This window comes from Pongo pygmaeus, chromosome 6, assembly GCF_028885625.2.
Source record: "Pongo pygmaeus isolate AG05252 chromosome 6, NHGRI_mPonPyg2-v2.0_pri, whole genome shotgun sequence".
NCBI lineage: Eukaryota > Metazoa > Chordata > Mammalia > Primates > Hominidae > Pongo > Pongo pygmaeus.
In genome coordinates this window covers 75,664,265-75,684,811 of record NC_072379.2, presented here as the reverse complement: position 1 = coordinate 75,684,811, position 20,547 = coordinate 75,664,265, and the positions used below count along the sequence as shown (strand labels likewise).

The window sequence follows — 20,547 nt, the reverse complement described above, 5'->3', positions numbered from 1 at the left end:
AATCCAAACAGCAGACACATTTATAGATCAGTAATACCGAAATGAATTTTAAAATGGACCTATAAGTGGCTTTTCCATGGAGGAGGAGGGCTGTTCCCCCACCAGACAATTCAGCTATATGTCCACAGACATGATTTGCTTTGTCATCAATTATACAATGGCTCAAAGGTAATGAAAGGCTAGAATTAGATAACCCTGGAAAGGTATCTCTAAATGAGGCACTGTTTTCCACTGGAAATACTTAGTAATCTTATTTGTTTGCTCTGAATTTCCTTATTCTGGTAAGTAAATCTGACCTCCATCCTGGACACTCCACTGGTACTAGAGACACAGCCAGGTGGGAGGGGGTCCCTGGAGAAACTCCAACTAGCCTGCCCACTGGGGTGGAGCCTCGGGAAGTTCCCCGTTTGCAGCAGGGAGGAGCCTGGCCCCTCCTCTTTCTGCGTGGAACTTGGGATTCAAACTGCTAGGCGGGAAGAATTCTAGCAGAGGGACTCTGGCCTTATGAGAGTTCCTGTTTACCCCTTTTTTCCCTTTTCACCCAATAAAATCCTGCTTTACTTGCCCTTTAAACCATCTGCAAGCATAAATTTTCATGCCTGTGGGACAGACAAGAACCCCGACTTTGGCTGAACTAAGGAAAAGTTCTGCAACATTTTTTTTTTGAACATTTAAAAGCAAGTTTTTATTTGTTTATTTACTTATTTTTAGAGACAGGATCTCACTATGTTGCCAAGGCTGGCCTCAAACTCCTGGGCTCAAGGATCCTCCTCATCCTCTCGAGTACTGAGACTGTAGATGCCCACCACTGTGTTGGGCCTTTTTAAATTGAAAATTTTAAGGGAAGCACAAAGTTTATTAGTTTCAGAGAAAGTCAAATGATGTACATGGGGGATATTCATGAGTTATCCCATGAACATACAAAAATAAATGCCATTTTACCTCCTTTTTAAACTTAAACAGCTATAGGAACTTGCATTCTTGATTTTTTTTTCAAACGTACAATTAAGTTACTATTGACTGTAGTCACCCTGTTGTGCTATCAAATAGCAAGTCTTATTAATTCTTTCTATGACGGAACACTTTACTGTCTACTATCCCACAATGATATTCACCCTTGTGTAACTCATCTTTTCCAAACCAGGCTTTCTCAATTTCACCATCCTTACCTCCCGACAGCACATCTGAGGCCCATCTGAAGAATGGTTACCAGAGGCTGGGAAGGGTAGTGGGGGATTGAGGGGAGGTGGGGATGGCTGAACTCTCATGAGTTCAATTGTTTTCATTTTTAGACCCCACAAATAACTAAGAACACGCAATGTTTGTCTTTCTGTTCCTGGCTTATTTCGCTTAACATAATGATCTTCAGCTCCATCCATGAAGTCCTGCAACATTTTTGGTGCCCAAGATGGGGCTCAAAAAGCGGTGAGTGAAATGGGGAATCAGAACTGTTGCTTCTAAGCCTTTTCATCCTCGGACTTCTGAGGGTGGGGAAACCATGCCTCCATCCCCTGTCGCTCCCAGGTCTCTTCATGGCCTTTTCTTTCCTTTTTAAAGGCCCTTTTCCTTCCTTTTCCAGGACCCACTGGTGAGCAGCAGCGCCCCACTCCCAGCCGGGGCTGGGACACCTGGCCCAAGGGTCCTGCACAGCAGGCTGGCTGGTTTCCAGCCACGCGCGGCTGCGCAGCCTTCCCCTTCCCTCGCCAAGGGGTTTAACTCTGTTAGACAGTAATTAAGCTTAAACTTTTCTCCCTGGTGGAGGAACCACTTGCATGAGAATAAGAGGTTGTTACCCAGGTATGTTTACACCTTTTTTTTTTCCCCTCTTCTCTGCCCCATCAGCAGCAAAACCTTTAAAGTTTTTTTCCCCTCTTTACTAGGTTAGGCTCCCCAACTATCGCTCCTTATATTTTCTGTAAAGCTTTAATTGTGAGAAAGGATTTGTGGGGCTAGTCTTGGGCTGTGGCCAATCTGGTGTGCTTTGCATCTTTTTGTTTGCACTGCAAGCCTCCAGCATGTTTTACATCCTGGGGGCATGGCCAGTAACCACTTGGCAAGGCTTTGTTTAGCAACCGTGCCTTAGGGAGTGAGCCATCTCTGGTTCAATATCAGCATGTTTTCCTAGCCCTGTCTCTTAAAGGGCCCCGCACAGCGACTGGGTTTTTTCTTGTCTGTGTGTGTGTTGTGTGTAATGTCTGTAAAAAGAGCTCTAATTAATTTGGCTTAAAGAAAGACAAGTGCTTGGATCATGTATTTTTTTAAGGGAAGTTAAAATCTGTGGTACCTTTCAGTTCACATGACTTTAATCTTTGAGAAATAAAAACAGCCCTAAAGACTATTGGTAAAATGCAGGTCAGATAAAAGGTTTGCTAAGGGTTTTGAGGTTACAAACTGCTGCTCTTTGGGTTTTGGGAACTATTTGACTCCCTGGCTTCACAATTGGTAAGGGCTGGGGACATGTGGAACTAAACATGCCCTTAACTTAAGAAGGCAAAACTTGGCTGCAGTTAGCACACAATTAAAGCAACTTACCAAGTTTTACCTTAAAATTAAAAATTGCAAGGTGTTACCATTATAACATGTAATTGAGACTACCTGAAATAGATTTACAATCAACGTGTGTAAAAACAGCAAAATGTGTTTTGTGTGTGTGTGTGTTTTGGTAAAAGTTTATAAGAAGGAATGGAAATGTAAACTTTGGCCTAGGGTTAAAGGATTGTTTTGAGTTATATAGGAAAAGCTGAAGGTTCAAAAAAGTGGTGGAAGAATTGTGGAAATTAATCTTGCAGAAGAGGTTCCCTATGTGAACATATTGACTAAATTCAAAAAAGGATATTATTACATTATTTTTCTGTAAGTTGAGCATTGAAACAAAAGGACAACAAGGTTTTCCTAAGGCGCTAGTCTGCTTTTTGGCAAGATTTGTAGAGGGTTATAAAAGGTTTTTGCTTCTTTAAAATTTCTGAGTAATCATTTTGGCACGAGAAATAACTCATGGTAATCTGGAATTCTATTTCATAATATCAAGTGTTTTAAACCTTGAACATTTAACAGCCTTCCCCAAATCAAACTTTAGTTTCAAAATTGTCTTCCTTGGCACCTGGCTTTTTGAATGCTTCAGAGGGCCTCTGAAGTGTCCAGGAAAGAGAGGTAAACAGGATTATTTGACATGTTTGGGTACATGGGAATGCCAAAATGATGCTCAGTCTTCTTTGAGTTATATCTCAGTGAATAATTCTAAGACATGTTCCAAAATTGTATAGGATTTCTAAATTTCTAATGTCTGAGTATATGCTATCAATCATAATTAAGGTAGTTATGTTAAGTTATTGAAACCACGGAGATAACCAAACTTCTTTGTCAATTGTGTTTCTGACTGTAACTAAACTGGACATTTTGCATTCACAGACAATTGTCTTGTTTCAATCCTTCTCAAAGATGGTCTATAATGAGCTATAGAACTTTAAAATGTGCTCTCAAATATAGGCTTCTGATAACTTTAGAGATTGTAACATTGGAATAAAGGAAAATGTACAGGACTCATAAAGAGCTGAAATGTTTATGAATATCAAGCAAAACAAGAGTTAACTAAATGGACTGAACTCAGGAAGCTGAAGCAATCTTTTTAACCTTTGCTTGGAATGTTGCAGATCCTTGTTTTGTTTTTCAGAGTTAAGGAAAGTTATTTTGAGCTATTTATGGCTTTTAATTATTAAGCAAGATATACTCCTATGATCAAAATTTGGAGCATGTTTGTTTCTCTCTGCCTGGTTCCTCTAAGAATTTGGAAACTCTCTGTGAACATTCTTAACTTACGGCAATATAGGTGTTTGCATCAGTGCAGTAAGAATCCATTTTGCTTTTGCAACAGGACATGATTGGAGAAAATGGTTATTTTACCAAGACTTTGATTGGAAGGGTATGTTTCCTTTTAAGGAGTCAATCTTAACTTGCAGAGCCAATAAAAGCCCCATGGGGAAACTGTCCTCATACCCTTGTCTTTGCAGTCCCTGTACAGGGTTCCTGGCTTGTGTTCAGTAAAGAGTGTCACTTTCTAACAGGTCTAGGAGCTCCAAGTTTATCTTGGGACCTTAAGAGGAAAGGATTACCCAACTCACAGGTGCTTGAGGATACAAACTAATGGTTGGTCTTGGCTTTAAAAGGTCTTATCGGAGATTCCTTGTGGAACAAACTTCCATCAAAGCCAATCCAAAAGGCCTATGTAGAAACAATTATTCTTGCTGCACTTTATACAAATAATCAGGCCAAGAATAAGACTATAAAGTCTGTTTTGCAAACCATTAAGTCCTATGATTTTTTTTTTTTAACAAAAATGAGGACTGGAGAGAGATCGTGTTTTAAAACTTATACATTTGTCATTAAATTCTAAACTCATTGGTTTTTAAGTTTTTGCCTACATTTTGGACTAACCCTACTTGTTCCTGTGAACCAACCAGCAATCTTCAGCTGCAGCTCAGAAAGAACAAGAGGGGTGGGTAATGTAGAAATCTGGATCAATATTCTAGTTCCGAGCAATTATCCTGCAAATCCTGCCAGGTGAGGGAATAAATAGGGTGCCCATCACCTGGCAGTTTTCTTTTTGGGAAAGTAAAACCGAGGGAGCTAATTGAAGCCAAGCATCATGTACCCAAATCCTGGCAAGCATAACTATAGCCACCAGTTATATGGGTATGTCACAAGACATCCTTTCTCTCTCTTGTTGGAGGTGGACCCTGTTCCACAGTTTCACTTTAGCATTCAGCTTATAATAAGGAGTCCATGCAACCCCCTGAGACACACTTTTGTCCCTGACTCAATTCCAAACTTCAGGTCAGAGCCCTAGAAAAGAAAACTGGATCTGAGGGATCCAGAGGCAGACGATAACGGAAGTTAAAAGGCACAGTGCAGGTGAGCATGGCCGATTCCTGCCGATTAAGCCAAGCCCAAGCTTCCTGTTTCATGGATAAAGTCCACATTAATATCCATGGCATAAATGGGGTATAGGGAACTTCTAGGCTACTGAAAGTGGGTTGGAAAGAGCCATAGGTGACAGTGGATAATTCCCATTCTCTAGGACCTCCCTGCTTCGTGGGTGCAAGTTGCTTTGACGCCCATGGCGGCAGCTGCCAAGGTCACCAGGACTCGGATGCAAGGATGGAAGAGGGAATGAGGATGCTCTTCCTTCTCTCCCTCACATACCCCGAGTATCTGCTAGGAAGAGAAGGGAACCAGGGATGCTTGCTCCCCTCTTTCTAGATGGGTAGCCATTTATCTTCAGTCCGTACTCCTTTTGAATGCATCCTGAACCCTTGGGACTCTTTTAAAAAACAGTCTTCTTTTTTCTTTCTTCTCCTCGGTTCTCTCTTCACTAATAGGTAATTGTGACTCCATACTATGGGTCACCCCCATCAGTTGCATCCTCCAAACTAGAAAGAGTTAATTTCCCAAACCTTAAACTACTTGGCTTGGGATTGGATTCAGAGGAAGGGAGCTCAGAAGCCCAACATGCCTGCAAAAAGGTAAAGTATTTTTGCCAGTCAGGCTAGTCGCCTCCCCTTCCCTGTGCAAACTGGTAAAAGGCCTTGGAATTTTTTGAGCTGTCCTTACCCCTCCCCTTATTTTGTTTTGACACATGTTTTCTAATAACCTGGTTTGTCTGTTCTTGTCTTCAGGCCATCAAACTCCAAACAGTCATGCAACTGGAGCCTCTGAAGATGGCCCCTTCTGCCGCAAACCCTTAGATCAGCCTCTAGAGAAGCTTTGACTGCTGTTTCCCCAAAACAGCACCCCCTGCCATCAGGAAGCAGTTAAGATTGGCCTTCATCCTTATCCTTAATCTACTTCTTTAGAGAGGGGAATGAGACAGCCAGGTGGGAGGGGGTCCCTGGAGAAACCCCAACCAGCTGCCCACTGAAGTGGAGCCTTGGGGAGTTCATGCTGTTTGCAGCAGGGAGGAGCTTGGCCCCTCCTTTTCTTGTGTGGAGCTTGGGATTCAAACTGCCAGGTGGGAAGTGCTCTAGCGGAGGGACTGTGACCTAGTAAGAGTCCCTGTTTTCCCCTTTTTTCCCTTTTCACCCAATAAAACTCTGCTTTACTCACCCTTTAAACCATCTGCAAGCCTAAATTTTTGTGGCTGTGGGATAGACAAGAACCCCATCTTTAGCTGAACTAAGGAAAATCCTGGAACACTAGTGTTGCCGACCTTTGGGGCATTTTGAAGACTATTGTATTCTTTTTTTGTTTGTTTTTGAAATGGAGTCTTGCTCCCTCTCCCAGGCTGGAGTGCAGTGCACTGCAACCTCTGCCTCCCAGGTTCAAGCAATTCTCCTGCCTCAGCCTCCCGGGTAGGTGGGATTACAGGCATGAGCTACCACGCCCAGCTAATTTTTGTATTTTTAGTAGAGATGGGGTTTCACCATGTTGGCCAGGCTGGTCTTGAACTCCTGAGCTCAGGTGATCTACTCGCCTTGGCCTCCCAAAGTCCTAGGATTACAGGCGTGAGCCGCCAATTGTGTTCTTTATCATACTTCCTGGGATTCGTAAATTAAGCAGTAGCCTTCAATCTTGAAGGAAACAAAATAGGGGGTCCTGGTCAGAGTCCTGATGTCCGTGGAACCTCATGATCTGCCCTAATAACACATCTTTTGATGTATTTCTGGCTTTAACCTAAGACTTAGGCATTTGATGAAGGGATGGGATTCGAGAATGTGCAGATTTCATCAATGTCAATAAGTCTGTCTTGTTTTAAGCCCTGTTGTATAAGTGTCAATTTGCCCCACAAGAACAGTTACTGAATGCCACAGTTTCAAAACAATGCCTAGTCATAACTTTAAGAACTCAGCAAACAAAATTAATCAGACGTTTTTCCTTTCCCTCCCTCCCTCCTTCCCTCCCTTCCTTCCTTCCTTCCTTCCTTCCTTCCTTTTTTCCTTCCCTCCTTCCTTCCCTCCTTCCCTCCTTCCCTCCTTCCCTCCCTCCTTCCCTCCTTCCCTCCTTCCCTCTTTCCCTCCTTCCCTCCTTCACTCCTTTCCCCCTTCCCCTTTCCCTTTCTTCTGATGTCAGAGACTGGCTACCTGTCTCCCTGGCTTCTTTTGTAGTGAGGGGTAGCCATGTGGCTGAATTCTGGCCAAAGCCTTCCAGGCCTGTTTCTCCTTCCCCCTCCCTGCCAGCTGGATGCAGAGGACTCCAAGATACATGGGAGGATGGAGACCTATTTTGAATAGATCTTGGGTCTCTGAATGATTATGGGCTTTTGGCCTGAGTGAGAAATGAACATATATTATATTAAGCCTTTGATTTTTGTGATTTATTTTCAATAGCATCTAGCATTACCTTAATGAATAAACATCCTCAATTTCTGTTGAATTTAAAATTTGAAAAATAGGCAATATAGTTGCATTGTTCAAAAATCAAAACAATATGAAAGCCGCACATTGACAGTCTCACTTCCACTCTATTCTGTCCACCCTGCTCCATGCTCTTGTTTCCCAGCCCTATGGTGAACTGCTTTAACAGTTTCTTGGATCTCTTTCCAATATTTGTTTATGCATATAATACAAAAAGTACATGTCAATAATGTATATGAATATATTCTTTTCTTCCCTTCATAGCTCAAAGGTAGCATACTATTCAGACTGTTTTGTATTTTGCTTCTTTTGCATGACAAAATCTCCTGATGACCTTTCCATTGTGGTGTATAAAAGACTTCTCACTCTTTCATAGTTGCGTAGTATTTCATTGGGTAAAGCATAGATTATTTACTAGTCATCTATTGATGGACATTTGTCAACCCATCTCCTTGAAAGTAGTTATGTAATTGGAATAAATCAGTTTCAGTTTAGGATTTAAGCCCGGGCGTAGTTGACTGCAGATCCTAGGCACTACCCCACCTTCTTTAGGAAGAGACAGGCACTTGGAAGAGTCTTTTCCTTATTCACAAAAGGCAACAATATAAGGCATGAAGTGAGAGTCAGCTAACCAAAATAAAGTGAGGGTGAGGTTGAGTGGACTTGCCCTCATCACACCAGATGGCAGGAAAAAGACATGGCCACCTCTTTCAGCTGTCTCCACATAGTATCTTTGTGAACAGAGCATTCCAATTGTATTTGTACTCCAAGGCCCTATTTATCCTATCTCTAGTGAAACACCACTTTTGAGACCGTCACTAATTTACATGTCAGAACCAACTCTTTCGGCCTCTATCCCTCATTGATGAAGGAATAAACAGTATACTGATTTTATTGCCAATTTAAGAATTTAGGCTGCGCGCAGTGGCTCACACCTGTAATCCCAGCACTTTGGGAGGCCGAGGTGGGCAGATCAGGAGTTCAATACCAGCTTGGCCAACATGGTGAAACTCTGTCTCTACTAAAAATACAAAAAATTAGCTGGGTGTGGTGGCACATGCCTGTAGTCCCAGCTCTTCAGGAAGCTGAGGCAGGAGAATCGCTTGAACCCAGGAGATGGAGCTTGCAGTGAGCCGAGATCACGCCACTGCACTCCAGCCTGGGTGACAAAGCAAGACTCTGTCTCAAAAAAAAAAAAGAATGTATAGCTCAGGGCCTCCACTCTGTCTTCTCTCTCTGCCTCTTCCACGTTTTCTTTAGGATGTCTAAAACTAGACTCTGCATCCTCATCTTCCTATATCTTCCAGAATCAAAGTCAAGGAGCCACTGTTGAGTGTCCTAAACCCTAAAGGCCAGAAACAAATCTTACAGATTCTTTCTTCACAATGTTCCTCACATGGCGGAGGAGGAGGCATGATTTGAATATAGCTTTGTGTGATTCCAAGTGCTGAGTGCTGAATGTTCTTCTATGCTGTATACATTAGTTATTGCAGGTGATTTAGCACATAGACACTGTTCCCACACCACTGTTCCCACCATTCTCACAAATAACAAAACACACTGAGAACACATTAAGGCATCCATGCTGGAAAAGGTTAGGAATTGTGTAGTCTGGTGGAATCCTAGATCTTTCAACAATAAAAGATCCCTAGAGATGAACTTGTCTCATAGGCTCCTTTCACAAATGAAGAGACGGCATCGAAGAGGCTGGGCCTTGGTCAAGAGTGACACAGATGAGCAATGGGATTTTGGTCTTCTGATGTCCCTTGCATTTTTGATTATGTTTCAAGCCTCACTTTCAAAAGTTTGTAATATTAGCCATGCTTTTAACTGCTCTTAATTTAACAACTTTATTAATAGGCTGTTTTTGACCTGCATAAGTAGTCCTTAGTTTAATTTAGGCTAAAATAAATCATTCATCATTGTAAAACCATTGACCTTTGCAGCTGTGAGTACTGCAGGTTCCTGTGTTGTTTTGAAAGCAGTGCTGAGCTTCGTGGGTAGGGGTAAGGGAAGTCCGGCTCCCTAGGCTGAGATGTGGAGAATGACTGTGTATTAGGCCATTCTCGAATTGCTACAAAGAAATGCCTAAGACTGGGTAATTTATAAGAAAAGAGGTTTAATTGGCTCACAGTTCTGCAGGCTGTACAAGAAGCACAGTGCCAGAATCTACTTCTGGGAAGGCCTCAGGAAGCTTTAACTCATGGAGGAAGGTGAAGCAAGAGCAGGCACTTCACATGGCAGAAGCAGGAGTGAGAGAGTGTGGGCAGGAGGTGCTACACACTTTTAAATGACCAGATCTCATGTGAACTCAGATTGAGAGATCACTTATCACTGAGGGGATGGCCCAAGCCATTCATGAGGGATCTGCCCCCAGGATCTAAACACCTCCCACCAGGCCCATCTCCAGCTTTGGGAGATTACATTTCAACATGAGATTTGGGTGGGGACAAATATCTAAACTCTATAAGACTGCATATGCTTTGAGCATGCCACTCCTCTTCCTACTGTTTCCCCTGAGCATCTAGAATATTGCTGATCCCAAAGCTTCTTTGTCAATGTTGCAGAGCATATGAGTGCATCCCCAAGAAAACAACATAGATAAAGACACCCATTTTTTGTTATCCTCTGATGCTCAGCCAGATTTTTCCACCCTGGTGTAAATTTAATACCCCACTCACAGGGTTGACCTGTATAGACTTAATCCATGACCTGTCAGAAAGCTTGTTCAACTTGCATTGTCACAAATTATGACTTAGAGAAATGCAGTGCCAGAGTAGAAATTGTTGGGCTGCTCCGTCCTTAGGAGAAGAGGGGAGTGGGGGAGGCAGATCCATGTGTAGTCCTCTACTTTGTAGGTTCAGACTCGGTTTCACCCATTATCCTTGGGACCATTGGGCATTAAGCATAACTGGTTCAAGATAAACAAAGGTGGTGATGCTGATTTTCTCTGTTGAAGGATGTACCGCCATCCTCCCAAACTTTGAAACAGGATTCTTACCCATCTCTGACCACCTGAGCCCACACTAGACTAATCATTGTATTTCATCCCCTTGGCATTTCTCACAAATGAGCATATAATCCAAATCTGAACAATAGGAAGTATTCTTTAGGATTTCCTTTGTTGGAATGAGCAAAATCACTTTTTTTCCATTTTCCTTGTGAGCTGTAAACTATGACCTCAGAGCTGCCAGCATCTTTCCACACATAGAAACACCCCAAACAATGACAAGAACAGAATGTGGAGTGCCAGGTTCCCTAGGCTGCAGGCTTCAAAGCAGCCCTGGTTCCTGATATTCCTCCTTTGCAAGCCAAACTGATCATTTTCCAGACAACCTCTTTGCTTAGCGTAGATTGGGTTCATGTAAAATAAAGAGTGCTGGCTATGCACTGTACTCCCAAGAGTTTGTTTTATAAACTAGGCTGTCAATTTTAAAATTTATGCTAAGAAATAACTGCCAAGAAGATTGGGGTATTACTGTAGGCTGGGTAGCTCATTCTCTTCCCTAGAGGACAGCCTATGTGGGAAACCAAATAATGATGAAAGGTTGCTTCACAAGTGCAATGTGGGGATAAAAGGAGTAGGACAATCTCAAGGGGGCACTTTTGACAATCTGTGGTGCTTTGGGGACATAATGCCTGCTAAGTAGGGCAGAACAATTCTGCCAACTAAACAAGGCCCTGCTCCCTTGCGTAGTTCTTAGAGGCACACTGACAGTTCTTCTTTCCAACTTTCCTCTTTAATATTTCTTATCAGTCACCAAATGATGTATACCTCTGGGACTTTGCCCATTGCCCTCACCATCCTCCCCCCACCCAAAGCCTCTCACTGCCACCCACCCCTTTTCTCTTCTCTGACTGTAGAAATTCATTTTCTTGAACCTGACAGCCCACACCAACTCCTCTGCGAGGCATTCCTATTTCTGCCCAAATCAGAGTTTAATCCCACCCTCTCCTGTGCTTTCCTTTCAGAGCAAATTGTGCCCATTTTGCAGTGTTGCAAGCTGTGGATGTGTTATGTCTTCTAGAATATGAGTTCTTTGAGGACAGGGATAATGAGTTCAATCTTACCCATTCTTTGTGACCCCCAGTTTCTAATGTAATTCATTGCAAATAGTAGATGCACAAAATACATGTTGGGTGTTGCATATGGTAACATAAATTAGTGAAGTTTATTATTTGTTTCATTCATTACAGAGTGTTGGGTTGCCCAGGACTTTTTGAATAACAAGGGACAGAAAATCAAACTAACTTGAAAGAGTTTGGGGTGAAGACCTCAGAAGCAGGCTTGAGCAACCCAGTGACAGGAAGGGCAGGGACATGGTTGAGGCTCGAGGACAGCTGGTCCCAGGATTGTGGACATGCTGAGACTTTCTGTCTTTTGTCTCTGTATCGCTCTCCAGTACCAAGGCAGATTGTCTTCCTCCTTGCACGGGGGAATGTGGATGCTGACAGGCTTAGAGCTTCACGTCTCATAATGTTTGCTACCCACAGGAACTGAAAAATTCCCCAGCTTGAGATGAGAAATTCCTGTAGGATTAGAGGAGATATGAGGTAGATTGTGGCATTGGCCCCAAATCTTTATTTCTCCCTGAATCTTTATTCTTTGATTTTTACTGTGGAAGTTCTCCCCAGAAGACAGGCTACATTTCCCACCTCTTGACTTCATGTTTGGATGAAGTGGAGACAGCAGAGTGTCTGGCCTCAAAGGCCTCTTCTGCTTCTGCCTTGCTTTTGTTCTTTGGCTATTTCATGAGAAGGACATGCCCAGGCCAGCTCTCAGGTCCCAGGATGGGATAAGAGGCATGTGGAGCAGAGCCACCCAGCTTGGTCCAAGCTGCAGATGCTGACTCCCAGCTCACCTAATTGCATAAGCGAACTCAGCCAAGATCATCAGAGCTGCACAGCTGAGCCCAGCTGCCACTCATGTGACACCCAGACCAGGGAAAATAAATGATTGTTGTTTTTAGCCACTGAGTTGTAAACCTAGAATTTTTGAGGCAATAGTTAATTGATACAAACTAAGTCTCCGGTTTGTGTCTTCCTAGTTACCTGACCTTGGAGGAGGTGCCTACCCATCTGTATTTCACACTCTTTCTCTGTAAAATGGGGACGGTAACAGCATAGAATTGTTGTGAGAATAAAAGTTGTTAAATATACAATGTCTGGCACATAAAAAACACTAATATATTTTAGTTATGATGGTGATGATGATGATTACTCTTTCACATACCCACTCACAAACAGTTGTTGCTAGGGAGGTGGGAGGGGTCCTAGGAAGTGACCTTGCTTGGGGAGGTGTTCATCCCTGGGCAAATCCAGTGAGGACAGAGGAATGGAGGGTCTATAAAAACATTGCAGCTGATTGGATGTGGTGGAAGAAATATTCCCCAGAAGACATGAATGCTGATGCTAAATTAAGGTGAGAGGAAGTTTGGGCAGACAAAACAAAAAAAAAGTGCACTTTGAACATTTTAGTTATTTCTAAAATCATAGTTTCATTGGAAACCCTGGATCACAACAAATGACTTCAGACACATAACATAGAGCAAGGAGCATGAGTGCATCCCGTCTCCTCTGTTTACTAGGCATTTAATCTTAGGGAAGCTTGAATGAAAATAATAATTCCCATCTCCCAATGTGGTGTTAGGAATTAAATGAGATAACGTATGTAAAACAAGTGGGCTAGTCCATGACGTATAGCGGGCACTCAGTAAGTGGTAGCTGTTGTTGTGGCTGGTATCCTTGGCCCCTCTGTGATGGGCTATTTCTCATTAGTTTCCACTGAAGGAGGGGAGGCTTCATGACCTTGCCTCTTGCATTTCTGGAGTTCCCTCCACTGACTGCAGCCTAAAGCACATGCTGTTAAAATCATGTTTGTGAAGTCTGAACATGAGCAAGGTGCATCAATTCTAGCGCAATTAATGTTGAACATGTCCATGCCTCTAGTTTTTCAAAGGTGACAGCCTCAGAAGAAACCCTGTGATATCTGACCTGGAAATCCTTTTTTGTGCAGAATCTGAATTGCAAAGCTGTTATTAAAACCTGCAAATGAACAGCAATGGTAAATGGGAGACGTTAACTGCCTGTAAGTCTCTTTGTCTCTCCTTGGCTGACACTCCTGACTGATGCTGGGAAAATGGCGAGCAGCTCGGTATGCTGGGCTATAATTAGTGTATGCCTGGAAGTGCAGACCTTTTCATAAGTAGAACTTTGTGGAGAATTGCTCATTATTCCCATGATTTTAGGAAATAAAGAAAGACCCCAATTAGTTTTCAATCTCAAGAAAGAAAAAGAAGCAACAAGCAGTTTTCCTCTGGCAACAAAGAGAGAGAGAGAGAGAGAACCTGGTCATACCCAGGGTTAAGTCTACAGGAATCACAATCTAATGGAATGTATTTTTCCCCTCTCATCCCCATGCGTGGCAGCAAATAGACACAATCTCTATCTTGCCCAGAGAAAGATGAAGATGTGTCTTAATAGGCTGGCATTTCTGAGCACTAAAAGCAATCACCCTTTGTCATAACATGTGCTGCCATCAGGAAACTGGAGAGAACAGTTCATAGTGTTTGAATGAAAGGCTTTACCTTGAAGAGGAGATGAACACAGAAAATGTATGATGTCACTATGTGGAGTTAAACTGCCATTCATAATTGTAAACACATTCTTTGGATAAATTAAAAAGTTTTAATCATGGTAAGTATATATTCGAACATGGGATGTGTTGTAGTAGTGGCAGAGAGGTGGGAGGGTTGTAAGTGGAGCTCAGTGGGCTAGAATGTTCTAATACATTGCTGAATTTCAGAAAAGTGGAATTGTGCACAATGGGTTGTTCTGGTGCTTGGCCACTAGTTCATCAGAGGCGACAGAAAGACATCAGCAGGCTCAGGCATCTCAGCATATGCACAGAAATGTCACTGCACTTGCTGTCCTTCAGAATAATTGGTTAATTCTCAGCCTGGGAAGGGGCTTCAGTGAACTATAGAGATGCTGTGATCACACAGCACCAGTGGTCCCAGCACACCGGAGTTTATTCCAGTGGCTTTGCAGGGAAGACATGATCAATGGCTGTTTTTGAAAGATCTTGATTTGGGGTAAATTTACTTTCCCATCATGAGTGCCATGCTATCAGAAAGACAAATTAATTTAACATGAGTGACTTACTGCTCCCTTATGAATTACTTTCCAATTGTTTTTAATAGCATCTCTTTATCTCTAGCACTAGAAAACACAGTTGACCTTTAACAGCCTCTTTTATAAATGAACCCAATTGCAGTTCAGCTTTCCCACTTTCAGATCTTTATCTCCTGGCACCTTGAATCCAAACTCATCTGGATGCAGGTCCAGCTGTCTCTCTAATGGTATCTATCCATTAATTAAACACTCAGTGCTTAACAGCTTGCACACCAGCAGCTGTAAAGGATGAGAAGGCAGTTCTCTTTTAATCTACAAATATTTATTTTCTTTTGGGAGGATTGGTTGGGAAAAGATTAAGTGTATAGGAGGATGACCAGCTTATGGAGAATTTGTGTGTTTTGGTGGAAGTTTCCCGCCGAGTCACATCAGGTGCAGTTCGTAAACAGGAAGGCTGGCTCCTATTCCCTGCAATCATAAATTATGAAATACCGGTTAAAACAAGCATCTGGGCTGAAGAATGTGTCTTTGTCCTCTCAGTATTTTAATGAATGCATGTGAATGAGTTTACAGGGAAGAGTGAATATAACTCAAATGGAATTGGACTCTGATATTTATGGGCTCCTGTCTGCACAGGAGCCGGGTCATGGCTTGTATATTCTTATCCTGCCACAGTGCATTATGGGGGTGTCCTTAGTCCATTTACATTTTCTGTGTTTCTCAGATTCATTCATCACTGAATTGTATAAAAACTTCCCTGGAATAGCAAAATAACAAGTTGAAAGTTAGGCACAACATTAGCTTTTTAAAAATATAATTTTTAAATACAGAAGGAGTATATGAGTGTGGTAGAATATTAGAAAACACAGAAAAGTGAAACTAGCAGAATAAATAGACTATATTGCAAATGCCTAAAGACTGAACAGTGGATACATCTTCCCAGATAACTTTTTATGTCTTTGGGATATATATATGTATATAATGTTGGGGGTAATCTGCTTCTTTAGTTAATAATGTCTATTTTTCAATTCAGTATTATTTTATCTCATCAAATACCAGACTATACACACATTTTTATAATTGTCTCAAAAAAATTCCTTATTGCATTTAATTGTTATACCTCTAAGATCTCTTTCAGTCTGGTGTGGTACATTGTTTCATGCACTAACGTGTCAGAAAGAATGGACCAGTCATCCAGGAGGATGACTAAATTAAACTAAGCTCCATGGCTTAGTTTAGTTTCCCTGGTTAGCAGAACCTGAGATAAGGACTTGGCACCAAGTAGTTTTGGGAATGTGATCCCATGAAGTAGAAGTTAAGGAGCAGGAAAACAAACAGGAAGAAGGAAATGTTAATGGAGAGATAGATGTGTTATTAAAGTTGCCATTGTAAGAAATGGGGTTCAATTCCACCAGGATCTCTGAGAAAGATCCAGAATGCCCCTGGAATTGCCCACCTGGAAGACAGGAGTCTGAGGTATTTCACTATCTCCTTTGGGAAGGAAGATATTAACTCCTCTCTGCTTTGAGCTGTCCTTGTACAGGCCTGGAGCTTATGGGGTATCAGAGAACATCTTGAGCAAGAACATGGAAACACCCACCTGGCATATCTCCACTCTAGCTGCAATAAGAGGTGGGCCAAGGACATGTGATGTGGGCACTGGAGGCTGTGTTACAGATTTGTCTGAATTTTTTCCCCTCATTTTTCTCGATTTATTGCAGTATTCAGCTTATTTCTCTATGGAGGAATTTTCTACAAACAAGAAAGTTATCTAAGGCTTGATAAAGCTAAATTAACCATTTTTGAAAAAAGAATGAATTGATTACTATTATCTACATATACCTGCAAAGATGTGCTGATACCTTTGATTTTATTTTTAAGAGACTAATTCATCAAATAAACTTTTACTGAGTACCACTGATACAGTTTGGCTGTGTCCCCACCCAAATCTCATCTTGAATTGTAGCTCCCGTAATTCCCACATGTTGTGGGAGGGAGCCAGTGGGAGGTAACTGAAGCATGAGGGCAGTTTCCCCCATGCTGTTCTTGTAGTAGGGAATAAGTCTCACAAGAACTGATGGTTTTATAAGGGGAAATCCCTTTTGCTTGGTTCTCATTCTCTTTCTTACCTGCCACCATGTAAGACGTGCCTGTCACCTTCTGCTGTGATTGTGAGGCCTCCCCAACCATGTGGAACTGTGAGTCCATTAAACGTCTTTTTCTTATAAATTACCCAGTCTTGAGTATGTCTTTATAAGCAGAGTGAAAACAGACTGATACAACCATATTTTGAGGTTTGAGGTAGGCGCTGATGAAATAACCCCACCTTTAAGTTTAGCAAGTTTTCTAAAATAAACTGTGGTGGTGATGTAATAGAAGTACCTGTGGGGTGTGGGGCTGGGTCAGTGGAGGAAGTGACCAATTCTTTCAGGGTAGCAAGGGAGAGAGGAAAGTCTGCATTGTTGCAGTGATGCTTGCCTGGGTTTTGAACTGTGGTTAGATAGGGAGAAACGTCTTCTAGGCTGAGTTACATAAAGGCAGGGTTATAAGCATGAAAAACAGAAACATATTCGGGGAACTGAAAGTCATTCATTGTGACTGGCCAGTGAGTAGGAAGAGGTGGAGCCAGAGCTGGAAAAAGAGGGATGGACAGATCATGAAGCTCTTGTACCTCAGACTAGATATTGTCTTCATTGCTGAATTTACGGGGAAGATTCCTGTTAGGAACACAGCATGCTCAACTGTGTTCAAATTTGTGAATTTTAGAATACACAAAACTGCTATTAAAAACAACTCTGTCTAGAAGGCAACTCCAGAAGGTTGTTACTGTTTAGTAAAGACTTACTGCATGAACCTATCTTCCACATGATTTACAGAATGCAGCTATGCATGTAACTTCTTTTTGGCATCGTGGAATTGCATTAGACATCAAATGAGTGATATAGAAGCAACTTAGGAGGAGGACTGTTGAGCCAGTAGGTTTGGAGCCCCCTCAGCCTCTGTTTGCAAGAGTTGATGGGCCTGAGTGGAAGTAAACTTCAGGAAAGCCAGAAACAGGGGCGGAGAGGTCCAAGCCAGGTTTGCTGCTTCTGGGGGGACTTATGTCGAGTTCTGTAAAGAGGGACTAGAGGCTGAGACTGATGGAGCTGTTTCTGGGAGGGAATGTGGGGCGAGGGGCATGGACAAAGTTGCTCTTGTACCTGGGTGCTGCAGGGAGAGGAGCATGCTTCTGCTTCCTCAAGGGACACAGGGCCACACTAGCTCCTTAAAGGTTAGGAAAAATCAGGAAATTGATCCTGGAAACAGACCTTCAAGTTCTCATAGACAACATGGCTAGGAGGGCATCACCTTCAAGTGCCTTTGCAGTTAGCAGTTACAAAGGAGCAGACCGAAGAGAACATGGCGGGTGCTGCAGTGTAACTCTGGAGTGATCTGACAACTGGCTACGGGAACACATTAGGGTGACCCCCTGCAGACTCCCCAAAATAATTAAATCAGACTTTGCAGGGTATTGCATAAGTAGATGGAATCAATGCCATTGAAATTAGTGTTCACGTAGATACTGTGAATCTCATTTCTTTCCACATAAGAGTAAGGCCTATAAGATATGGGTTACAAATAAATCATGATAGAGCCAGAAGCACACCTCATTGGGCCTGGTGGCTCAGGGCCCTTAACCTGTACCGTAAAGCCTCTCTGGCATGTGTTTATAACACTATCACAATGGTGTCTAGCTTGTGATCATATCCTCCTAAAATGTGGAGTATTATTACAGATTACACTGTGGAGGTTAGAAACCCCTCAAATGTGACACATAATTATGGAAAGAGCCAGTCCTATTGCTCTCACCCACCCTTTGTTGGCTGGCTTATCTCTGTGTGGGTATTGATCACTGCTGGGAGAAAGGTTGTATATTCACTCCCTCTGCCAAAGCAAGGAGATTTATCTGAGTACAGGTAATGGAAGGTGACAAGAAGAGGGAAAATATGGCCAGGAATCAGCTACATTCGATGAGACAGTGATGTCTGGAGGAGTCGGTGACAAAAAAAGAGGAAAATCAGAGCACTGTCACTGCAGAGCACGGCCAGCAGCACCTGCAGGTGATGTATGATGATACAGGCCCCCGTGTGCTACCTTCCTAAACTGGGCTATGTCAGCCTCTCATGAACAAGCAGATTTATTGTATTGTCACTGGTGCATCAACGAGCAAGGAAGTTGTAAGGATTGTGGGTAATAGAGTTTTATTTTTTTCTGGTTAAAGCCAACAGCCTACCTCCTTTGTCTCAGCAAGCAGGGGACTCACAGACAGAACAAATTGGAGTTTATACATACACTGGTTATATTCCTATCCTTCCATGTTTTGTTATCATATGTTTTTGATTTTTGTTGTTACAAAAATAATGAAAATAACACAAATTATAGTAATATATAATATGTGAAGAATAAGTTTTATCTTCTGTGTTTCCTGCTGTTCCTATATTTTTACAAATTATCTATGATTATTTATATTTTTAGTTATTGTGAGATAATAATAAAATACACCTGGGGAGAGAGTTTGTCAAGGTGCAGAGGGGAGTGTTTGTATACTCTTGGTGGCAAAGTCATTTGGTGCATTGTTTTAGGAGGCAGTTTGGAAATATGTAGCTGAATTTAAAATGTGAGCTCCCTTTGATCATGCAATTTCACTACTAGGAAAACTCTCCTACTGATATGCTTGTATAAACATGCAAAGGTAGATGGAAGGATGATCATAGAAGTGCCCTTTAGAAATGAGAAATTGAAAACAAACTAAACATTGGTCAGTAAAAGAATTGATTAAATAAATTATAGTGCAACTTCATGATGAAATATTACTCAGCATTAAAACAAGTAGTGTGCATTGAAAAAAGCAAGCCCTAGAACAGTTTGTGGTGTAGAATTCCATTTTAAAATATATATACATGTGTGGAGCCCAGTAGTGAGCACCTGCAGTCCCAGCTACTCGGGAGGCTGAGACGAGAGGATCCCTTGAGCCCAGGCATTCGAATCCAGCCTTGTCAACATAGTAAGGCCCCATCTCTAAAGAAGAACAAAACATTACACACACAAACACACACGTATGTGTGTGTATATTATTATATATACCTGTGACATTTCTGGAAAGGAATTAAAAGTTGGAACTATCACTCTGGAAAATGTAACTGAGGGGTGGTTGTAGAGATGAAAATTAGATACTATTGTACAAGGTGAAAACATAGTACCAGCATCTTTTACTTACGTAAATTTTAAACACTCAAAAATAAAAAGCAAAAGGGACTATAATTATCTTTCAGGACTTTTTTTGAACACAGACTGCCTCAAGATAGGTAGGTGACCCAAATGACTAACTGAGGAACATCCTTTCATGTGATCTTATCCCCACTGAGTAGGTGTTTCCTCTTTTTACATTCAGTATAATTTTCAGCAACTGCAAAATATGTCAAGAAGGGGGAGAAATAAATTGAGTAAAAATGGTTGTATGGAATTAGAAGAAAACACCTATAAATGGTAGGGAAAAAATCCTTGTTGACCGTCATCAACCAAGAGGAGCGTACCATCTACTTTGAAATTTTTTCATTTTATTTTAAATTAAAAAAATTTTTTGAATGGCTGGAGTTCTAGCAGCCAACTCTCTACTCTTGACTGCCTTTTCTGACTATTTTTGTCTGAAGCTACTGACAATGCTGTTTTGACTGAACTCATGGTCATTTCAACCACATTTAATTCTCAAGAAGCAGAAGTTCTTGTTAATATTCTTTCCCATGTATAGCTGTTGCTGATGTTCTTGCAGGTGAGGGGGAGCCAAATTGTTTAGAAAGAACAATATCTCCGGTTCTTGGAAGGAGTTTGAGCTGAGAGACCACCAGAGATGTCACCACTGTTTGATGTTACTTGCAAAAAAAAAAAAAAAAAATCTGTTCAAGAAGCCTATACATAACTGGTTAAAGTGAACTTTTTGATTGAATGAACATTTTATTAAATTGACTACTTCACTGGCATTGTGAAGTATTTTCTATGTGTTAGGTCCTGCTAGACACTGGGGGTATAA

At 41.8% G+C, this 20,547-nt stretch overlaps 1 long non-coding RNA gene across 1 annotated transcript; it reads left to right on the top strand.

Annotated features, from left to right (window-relative positions):
• The first annotated feature begins 3,041 nt into the window (after positions 1-3,041).
• LOC134739868 (uncharacterized) lies at positions 3,042-7,720 on the top strand. Its single transcript, XR_010126937.1, has 3 exons — positions 3,042-3,150; positions 5,376-5,519; positions 5,673-7,720. It is a non-coding gene; the product is annotated as an uncharacterized LOC134739868 (long non-coding RNA).
• Positions 7,721-20,547: the final 12,827 nt, after the last annotated feature.